The 10,244-nt window shown below is 46.2% G+C and overlaps 1 pseudogene; it reads right to left on the reverse strand.

The window, feature by feature from the left end:
- Positions 1-595: 595 nt before the first annotated feature.
- The window catches only part of LOC101578707, a 20,980-nt pseudogene continuing 11,331 nt past the window's right edge, over positions 596-10,244 (reverse strand).

Here is a 10,244-nt window from a genome sequence, read left to right on the forward strand (position 1 = left end):
GGGTTCTGATATACTGAAACAGGGACCACAGCATTCTTCCAACCCAACCTAATCTGAAAACTCCATGTTTCAAAGATTCACACCTGAGTATGAGATAGATATGAACAGTGGTCATCATGGTTGCTCTGCACCATAGGAGTACTGAGCTCCTGGTAACCATTGAAAAGTAGCCACAGACAAACAGACAGACAGACAAGACTTGGGTGTAGTACATCAGGCGACAGAATGTTTCTGAGGTGGAAGCCCCTCAAACCATATATCATCCAAGCAAGACACCTCATGCAACTTATCATTAGCCGGGTATTGGGAAGGACGCTTGGAAATGACAAAAGGAACCCAAAGTAAAGTGAAAGACCTAACGCCACGTCAGCCAATGAGGACTGGGTCTACAGTGCATCCTTAAAGGAAGAGGGTGACAGCAGAAAGCCCTAGATCAGACATGGCAAGAGGGCAACACACACAGAGAAGCAGCTCTCAGCTTTGAAATGTAAACAATGGCCTAAGCAGTGCTCTTCTTATTGAAGCAGTAGTACAAGACAACTGAGGTTGATCCAAGCCCCACAGATGCACACCCGCAGGCTCAGCAGTCTCCACCTCATCTGTCTCCTCCCACACAGTCTTCCTTGGGTTCTTCAGCATCATCATAATCCTCCTCCAGCGCTAGGTTCCCAGCCACTGAGGCTCTCTCCTCATTCTTCACCACTGGAAGAGCTTCAATGTCCTCATAGACACCCTCTGAAGGCAGGTGCTCTGACACTCCCGAACCTGTTGAGGGCACATGAGAATCTTAAGGAGCACCCAGCCATTATATCCTGCATATTAGATCCTAATGCACAAGACATCCCAGTGCCTCTGAATTAGCCTCCTTGAGAGCAGCCACCCTCTGGGGACCCAAGTACTCACACTAGTGAGACGAAGATCTCAGGCCCTGAATCTCCCCCTGAGAACCCCAACTAAGAAGCGCAACAGAGTTGATTGTTGTCAACACCTTTTGTGGTGCAGAGGTGGGGATTATTTGCTTCAACTCATCTGAGAAGCACAGTAACATGCGAGTCCAGGAGGCCCAGTTCCTCAACATCTTATTAGTAGAGACCATAGTAACTAGCCAATAGGGTGACCATAGCAGGGAAGGCCTTCCATTGCTGTGGACTCCCAAGAGTCTTCTACCCTCTGTGAATAGGGGCTTGCTTTCCTGGTCCAGCCATGTACACATACTCAGACAGTCAGATCTTTGGCAGCTCCACTGAACACCCAGGGACAGGAAGATGAGGCCCAATAGGCAGCCAAGCACCACACAGGCAATCTCAGGCAAGGTCCAGACCTCAGGAACAGGTGCAGAGGCCAGGAGAGGGGCTATTGGGGCAAACAAAAAAACAAGACCTTCTGTGTGCCTTCGGGACTGTGTCCCTCATCTTATGTTATTTCAACCTTAGAGGAAGAAAGTGCAGCTCCCAGTTATGGTCCAGCTTTAAAAAGAACAGCAGCCCAAGTGCAGGTGCCAGATGGGTGGGCCAAGTAGAAGGTCGAGGTAGAGATTCTAAGTAGATTTCTTAGCCCAGGTAGTGTTAAGGCAGAACCTAGACACATGTGCCCATGTGTGCCCAGGGACACCTCTGATCACTCTCACTGCCCTTGTCCTCAGTTCTACCTTGGAAAAAAAACCACAATGCTCAAGAGGCCATAGGGCACTAGAGCCAAACCTTAATATCACAGAAGGCAGTCCCCTAAGATGTGGCTATTCTCCACCCAAAACTCTTTCCCTACACTGGATTCCCTACTCAGATGGACAGGGAAAGCAGTTGGCATCAAGTGGGTGCACATCACCATGGGACTGGTACAGCTGGCGAGAGCTTGAGCAGCAGAGGCCCAGTTTTGGCACGGCAGTGTGCACTGAGCAAGTCTGCAGCCCCCCTGGGAACTGACAGGCAGGAAGACAGTGAGTGATACAGCCACCTATCCATTATCAAGGGGCCCCAGACACAAGCAGGAAAACTACAGACTTGATCACCCAGCCAGGGAAGTGTGAATGGCACCCTGCAGCATGGACCAGTCCACATCTAGCAGTAATGTCACAACTCACGTAGCTGGAGTCCAACAGGACAGGGAGGAAATAAGCCTATTTTTGAAGCACCAAATGGGACCTCATGCATCAAGGCCTTGTGCTAGAGGGAATGGTTCAGCAGAGAGGGGCAGACTCTTAGAAACACATTCCCTGTGTCCCCTCCCCAAACTCACTCCCCTTGCACTCACCTGAGCAGCGTACCCCAGCATCCTCCTTGTGGTCACAGTCTCCATAACCCAGTGGCTCTGCAGGACAGTCCAAAAGGAAATCCTCGCTTCCACGACACCCCACCTCATCCAGCCACACAAGCCCTGACCCAGGACCAAAGGAAGCCCCATGCATGGCATCCACGGCCTGACCACAGCCTATTTGGTGGCACACAACCTCTGCATCTGCAAGGTCCCAGGAGTCATCACACACAGTACCCCAGGAGCCCGCGTGCCAGAGCTCCACACGCCCAGAGCAGTTATCACCTCCTCGCAGGCGCAGTGCACCCTCATCTAGAAAAAAAAACACAGTATTTAGCTCAGGAACCCCACTGGGTGGACAGCTAGATCGCAACATAGAAAGAGGGTACCTGTGCAGCCAACAGTGGATGAGCAGTTAAGGGGATGCGGAGGATCCTCAGGAATTTCTGCATTTTTATCTGCATGTGAAAATAGGATCCATCTTAGTATTTGCAAACTCAGTAGTCCCACATTCTGTGGAATATTCTTTTCCATTTTCTCTGTGTCTCCGTAACAAGCAGTTTTTACTCTCAGAGGAGAAGAATAATTTGTGTTTAAGGGAATATAGCCACACAGGTTGAGGGTTTCCCACACAGGTGCCCAGGTGGAATCCTTATAAGAGGAGTCCAGGGGTCCAACTTCCTTATTGAGAAGGAGCCAGGGAATGATGCTACTCCTGATGGCTCACACCAAACTCTGCACCCCATGGCTGTGACCATGGCCCCACCCACGCATGCATCAGCACATTCTCTGCTGCTCACCTGCACACAGGATCCAGGCCTCCTCCTGGCGGGAGCAGGAATGCTGGTCCCAGGGGGCTGAGGGGCACTGCCACAGGAACCTGTCATGCCTGGGCCTGCACTGAATGGAGGCCAGCCAGAAAACCTCAGGGGAAGACTGACTCTCTGGCCTGGCCAGCAGCTGCCCTTGGGGCCCACAGCCCAGCTGCCCACACAGGATGCCCAACGAGGTGGCACTCAGGTTTTGACAGACTCCGCCCCAAGTCCCATTGTAGAAAATTTCCAGCCGCCCTGCACATGGCTGTCCATAATTTTGCAACCTGAGATCTGTGAAATCTGCAGATAGACAAACCAGTTGACAAGGAGCGCACAGGAGAACAGGGACATGCAAGACACAATGAGCCTTGCCCCTACCTGAGCAGAAGACCCCGGCATCCTCTTTGTGCCCACAGTCATGTTAGCCCCAACCTGGTGATGGACAATGCCACAGTGCAGACTCGTTGCCCAGGCAGCCCAGCTCATCCATCCAGATGGGCCCAGATCCTGAACCAAAGTGGGCAGCTCCTGGGGCACTGAGGGCACGGCCACAGCCCAGCTGCTCACAGACCACGTGAGCATCCTGTAGGTCCCACACGTCATCACACACTGTGCCCCAGGTGCCTTGCTGCAGCAACTCCACACGCCCTGAACAGTGACCAGGGCCCCCAGCCAGCCGCACCCGAAGGCTCCCTGAGGAAAGGGTGAATAAGAACATGGAAGGCCATGTGGGACCCAGAGCACAGGAAGAGTGGAATCCCACACTCACCAGCGCACACGACACCCACATCCCATGAAGACCCCGCAGGCACCAGCAAGGACACTGATACATTGCACTGGGTCAGGCGGGACTCTGAGCCCATGCAGTGCACCTGGCTCAGTCCCACAGGGACAGCTCCAAGGGCAGGAGCAGTTGTGTCATAGGCTCGCTGGGCCTCTCCACATCCCAGCTGCCGGCACACAACACTGGCATCACGCATGTCCCAGGCATCATCTAGGACACGGCCCCATACTCCATCCAGAGAGACCTCCACACGACCATCACAGCGACTCTGCCCATCCCTCAGTCTAAGGGCTCCTGGGAGACCTGGGAGGGATGAGAAGAAGCCACTGTGGAGTATCTGAATTCCTAAGCTCCTGCTGAACAGCAGGCACTTAGCTATCCATCTATCAGTGCCTCTGTGTCTTCTCTCTGAGTCCTCATTATTTTCTGTATCTCTCACCACTTTAATCTCTTTCTTCTCCCATAATCACCCTCAACTATAGCCCTACCTGTCTGGCCTATACCATGTTAACACACCTACTTTAAAACTTCCTTCACTCATCGCCCAGTGAGTGTCCACCTGAATATCCCCCTCTTCTGCCCAGGGCCCAGATCCCAGTGCCTAATTCCACCTAGATGCCCTTCATTCACAGTGCATGATTTGCACCCACCTGAGCAAGAGGCAGAGGCTGAATTTCCCTGGGCACAGGGCTTCGTCCCCAGGGTGCTGGATGGGCAGCTCAACAAATCAACCTCTGCTCCCACACAGTGAAACACATCTGGCCAGATTGGAGCATCCCCGTGTCCATAATGGCCTCCTTTTGGTGTGGCCACTGCATTCCCACAGTTAAGCTGATGGCACAGGATGGTGGCATCTGCTACATCCCAGTGGGTCGCACAGAGTGGCGACCAGACTCCCTGCACCTGGAGCTCCACACGGCCCTCACAGGAGTTACTGCCGTTGACCAGCCGGAACCCTGAGGGAGAGGTGGAGTCAGTGAGGCCCTGGAAACCTGTCCCAGAGACACTGATGCTATGTGAGAATTCTTATACCCAACGCACACACAGCTATCTCAGACACAAACTAAAGGAAAGAGAATAGCTTTACAGTATGGTTTTGTTGAAAAGTAGGCTAAAGAATTGCAATACTCATGCCAGTCCTAAAGCAGTAATTAAGCTATGGGAACTGTCAAAATTAACAAATTCAGAATGCTGAATGTGGCAGAATTCTGGTGAGATTTTATTATACCACACAAACAAAGTCAGGCTGGGGGGAGTTTATATGATGTAGCTAACAGTCAGTCAGTGATCACAACATGGAGTTAATCTGCAAAGAATAGGAAATCACATTTTCTCTGGCATTTAAAGGAAATCCCTATCAAGTTACTCACTGAAAATTATGCTTCTGAACAAGGACTTCAAAAGCCATACAAGGAGGAAGAATCTCCCGCTATAAAAAAGCTAAATTTGATGTTTTTATAGATAAATGGATGTAACTAGAGACCATGTTGGTAAATGAAATAAATCAGCCCCACATGTGCAGACATCATATTGTCTCACTAGTGTAAAACCTCAAAGAGCAAATAAAATCTGAAAGGTCCACTAGATCATGTGAAAGGGAAAGTATTCAATGGGAAGGAAAAATGGGCATAAGGAAAACACAAAAGAGAGAGAGGGAAAAAATATATTTATGTATGTATGGAGGATACTTTGGATAAGTGTACTGCTGATTTCCATTGGTCTCTTAAAAGGAGCAGTTAAAGTTTCTTTTCTTCTTTTCATTTTCCCCAATTTTCTTTACATCTGCTAATCTAACTGACTAATTTGAAGATAATATAATGTAATACAACAACCATTGTGGAATTCCTATCATGTAGAAATTCTGTATCACTTCTAAGTTTTGTTTTCCTTTTCTTTCATCATTTTGTGATCTCTTAAAAGCAAAAAAGACCTGAGGATAGATGGAATAGATTAGAAGATGCAGAGGCCTCTACAAACACTCTCAGCCACCTGATCTTCGACAAAAGGACCAAACATGCATACTGGAAGAGACAGCCTCTCTAGAAAATGGTGCTGGAAAAACTGGCCTTTTGCATGCCAAAAACTAAAATTTGACCCAGATCTATCACAACGCACTAAGCTAAAGTCAAAATGGATTGAAGATCTAAACATTAAAACAGAAATACTAAATCTCCTGGAAGAGAAAGTAGGAGGAACTCTTGAAGACATAGGGGTAGGAAAAGAGTTCATGAATAAAAATCAAATCACATGGTCAATACTTGAAAGAATTAACAATTGGGACCACCTCTTATTGAGAAGTTTTTTCACGTCAAAAGAAATTACCAACAAAGTGAAAAGACAAACCACAAATTTTGAAAAAACCTTAACTAATAAGCACTCAGACAAAGATCGGCTCTCTAGAATTTATAAAGAACTAAAAAACATTAAGGCTTCTAAATTTAAAGACCCAATCCAGAAGTGGGTATCTGAGATGAACACACACTTCTCAGAGGATGAACTTAAAGAAGTGAATAAATATATGAAAAAATGCTCCACATCACTAGCTATCCATGTAATGCAAATTAAAACAACACTGAGATACCATTTCACCCCAGAAAAAATGGCTATCATAAAGATATCAACTAATAACAATTGTTGGAGAGGCTGTGGGGAAATGGAAACCCTTTTCCACTGCTGGTGGGAATGTAGACTGGAGCAACCATTATGGACATCATTGCGGAGACTCCTGAAAAAACTAGAACTGGAAATCCCATTCAAACCAGCTATCCCCCTACTGGGAATGTTTCCAGAGGAACTGAAAATGTTATATCATAGTGATATATGTGTACCTATTTTTGTAGCAGCACAACTTGTGATAGCCAAAACTTGGAAGCAACCAAGATGCCCTTCACATGAGGAAAGGTTGAAAAAGATGTGGTATTTTTATACAATGGTGTATTACTCAGCTATAAAGAATGATAAACTTGGGGCCGGGGAGATGGCTTAGTGGAATAAGCGCTTCCCAGGCAAGCGCAAGGGCCTGAGTTCAATTCCCGGTTCTGCCAAGAAAAAAAAAATGATAAACTTGAAGCCATCATATTTAAGTTGATGCCACTTGAAGATATACTCATAAGTAAAATAAATCAGACCCACATGTGTAAATGTTGGATAGTCTCCCTAGTATAATAATTCAAAAGAAGAAATACAAATTGAAAGGTATAATACAATTAAAAGGAAAGTGAAAACTTGAGGATTAGACAATGAGGAGAGGGCAAGGAGAAAATCTGGGAAACAGGAGAGGGACAAAGTCATACATTTATACACACAAGACGGGTAAGGTAATGATCCTGAGATACATCAGGAGGTTTTTGAATCTAGTAGTTAAATAGTAGGATTCTCACCCTGACTAACTATACATACTGATACCTGTGAACCAAGCAACTGCACTGAAGATATAGCAATGTGTAATAGAAGGGTCACGCATGGAATGCCTGTCACGTACTTCTTGTCATGCCATACCAATTATTACCACACTGTCTCTCAAGTAACTGTTTGTTTTCAAAAGGGGAATAAATGGAAAAAAAGACACAAGGAAAAAAAGTCACAAGACTGCCCTGCTACAATGCTGTATATCATTAAATTTCTGTGTAAAAATATGTCATTGTTTATTCATACTCATTAAGTATTTTTCTTTTTTTAAATTTTGTTCTCCATATTCTGTAGGGAGTTAAAGTTTAACATATACATATCAATACTTGATGGAAAATACCTGTTCCATATTATGCCTAAGATGTTTGATATTCAGAAAGCTAGTGAGGTTAAACCCAACTGCATATGTTGTAGGGTAATAATAATCTTCTCTTCTGGAGGGTTAACAACTCCAGTTTGCAGACCAAAAATTAGAGAAATAGAAGTGCTGCAAGGAAAGCAAACATTTTGGCCCTGCCTTTCAAGGTCAGTGAAGACTCCGGACATAGGAGAATCTATACTGTAACATCATGTAACTCAGTTATGTCCCAAATATTCTGATTAAGGAGAATATGAGTCCACAGAGCAATGTGATTGATGTCATAGAGTGTGCCTAAGAAGAGTCACCTGGAAAGAAAACATTCTCTCAGGCTTTACAGAGAGCAAATTGGTCAAGCAATGGCCATGACTCATCCACAAGGCTGACATGAAAATGATCTGCAAACTGTGGTACAGGGTTACAGGATAAATCCTGAGGGTACTTGACTGATCTTACCACATAGAAAAGTTTCATTTCTTGGTATATAGGTCATGCTTTATCTTTGTCTTAACCATCCAGCAGAAAAGTATAAAAAGAAGGTATATAATAAAAAGCCATATTGATATGTTGAGCTGTAAAAGGCTCAAGGCAACAACTTCTGCGGATAACCCACTACTGTTGTGGACGGCTGGACTGTGTTCGATTGTTTTGCTCAATTTATGCACCTGTAGCATTTAGATGCCAATGGAATACCCATGTCTGACAGAACTAAACAAAAATAGAGGATAAAAGGAAGGACCATTTTGTATCTGTATATACAGAATAGTTAGGATAGATATACAGCTGCTTTCACTTAATTCAATGAGAAGAAAGATTTGTACAAATAGTGTTTGCACAGGATTTCCTCTCTCCTTGTTCAGTGGATAATCATTAAGAACATAACAATGTACACTATATTAACTATTGAAACTGTCCTATTAATCAGTTTTGTAACTGTCTCAATGCTATTTGTTTCTCAATAAAATTAATAAATAAATACATTTTTAAAAATAGAAATAAAAAAGAATTTCTATAAAACAGGTTGTATAGAATGATTGTACAATCCACTAAAATACAAGAAGAAATATTTAGTTGAGGAATAATTTGATTTCCAGAGTTCCCATAGTACAATTTGCAAATTATTTAGGTTAACTCAAATTGACAAGGCATGACATGACAGAAGCTGTCCTGGAGGAGTCCTAGGCATTGGACTTATTGGACAGAATAATAAGATATTTGCTTTAATTCTTGTACAAGAGATATAGCAAACCATGAGCAAAGGTTCAGAAAATGCCAGTATGGTGATCTCTCACCAAGTAGGATTGCAATTGTCTTTATTCAAAAAATACAAAGGGAAACAAAATGATTTTATGCCAAAATATACACTATCTAAAATAATAATTATGAGAAGGTTATGAAGGAATAGTGGAGAGGTTCAGAGTGACTAGGCAAAAGGAAGAATCAATGAATGTGAATATAGAACAATTGAGAAGATTCAAGGCCCAGTGAGTGTGTGGGAGAGCTTCCGGCTACTCTGAGCTGGCAGGACCTGCCGGTCCAAGCCCAGACGCACGCGAGTGAGACCCTCTTCCACCCCCTTGGGACCTACCGCCCACCACTCCAGAGCACACCACCTCACCCCGCCCTCTGAGTAGGAATTTCTGCCACTTTCTGGGAAGGCACAGATCCAGTCCTAGCAAAGCCTGGTGAGTGTGTGGGAGAGTCTCCCACTTCCCTGCACCGGCTACCATGCTCTGGCCAGTCCAAGCCCAGGTGCAGAGTGGGTGAAACTCTCTTCCATCCCATTGGGACTGCCCCAACACCACTCTGCAGCACCCCTACCACATCCTGCCCAACCAGCGAAAATTTCTGCCACTTTCTGGAAAGCCCCAGATCTAGTCCTAGCCCAGACCCATTGAGTGTCTGTGAGAGTGTCCTGGACAGCCTGCGTGTCCTGCTGGTAAAAATCCAGGCACATCGTGAGTGAGAAGCTCTTCCAGCACCTTGAGGTCCACCCAACTCTGCAGTATCCCCCCACCCTGCCCACAAAGTAGGAATTTCCGCCACATTCCAAAAACCCCAGATCCACTCCTATTCCAGGCCCGGTGAGTGTGTCCAAGAGCTTACTCTTCCCCCTACTCAACCCTGTCCTCTCCAGACTCAGCTCAGGCCTGGCATACAGGCCTGGGGTGAAAGCCTGAAGCTACAATTCCTGAAGAGAATACAAGGCAGAACAACCAGGTTAGTCCAGGAGCAGAACATCTTGCCAGAGAGGCACAATAGGTTCACTCCAAAGGGCAGCAGCAGGAAAGAGCTGAGCACAGCAGCCAGACCCAAGCCAGGCACAGCTGGATAAATCCAAACTTTGTAGATCTGCACCTGGACATCAGCAGGTGCTAAGGTTATAACTGCAGCAAAGCTCTACAGCAAAGGTCAGAACACAGTGCTACACAAAATGACAATGAGAAGGAGCAAAATGCAAGTCCCAGCCCAGGCGCAGCGTGGGCCAGACCCTCTCCCAGCCCCTCGGGCCGCCCCCCACCACTCCGCAGTGCCTCCCCCACCCCGCCCGCCAAGTAGGATTTTCTGCCGAGTTCCGGGAGCCCCCAGACCCAGTCCTAGCCCATGTCCAGTGAGTGTGCGGAGAGTT

Source organism: Octodon degus, unplaced genomic scaffold, assembly GCF_000260255.1.
Source record: "Octodon degus isolate 3935 unplaced genomic scaffold, OctDeg1.0 scaffold00010, whole genome shotgun sequence".
Classification (NCBI taxonomy): Eukaryota; Metazoa; Chordata; class Mammalia; order Rodentia; family Octodontidae; genus Octodon; species Octodon degus.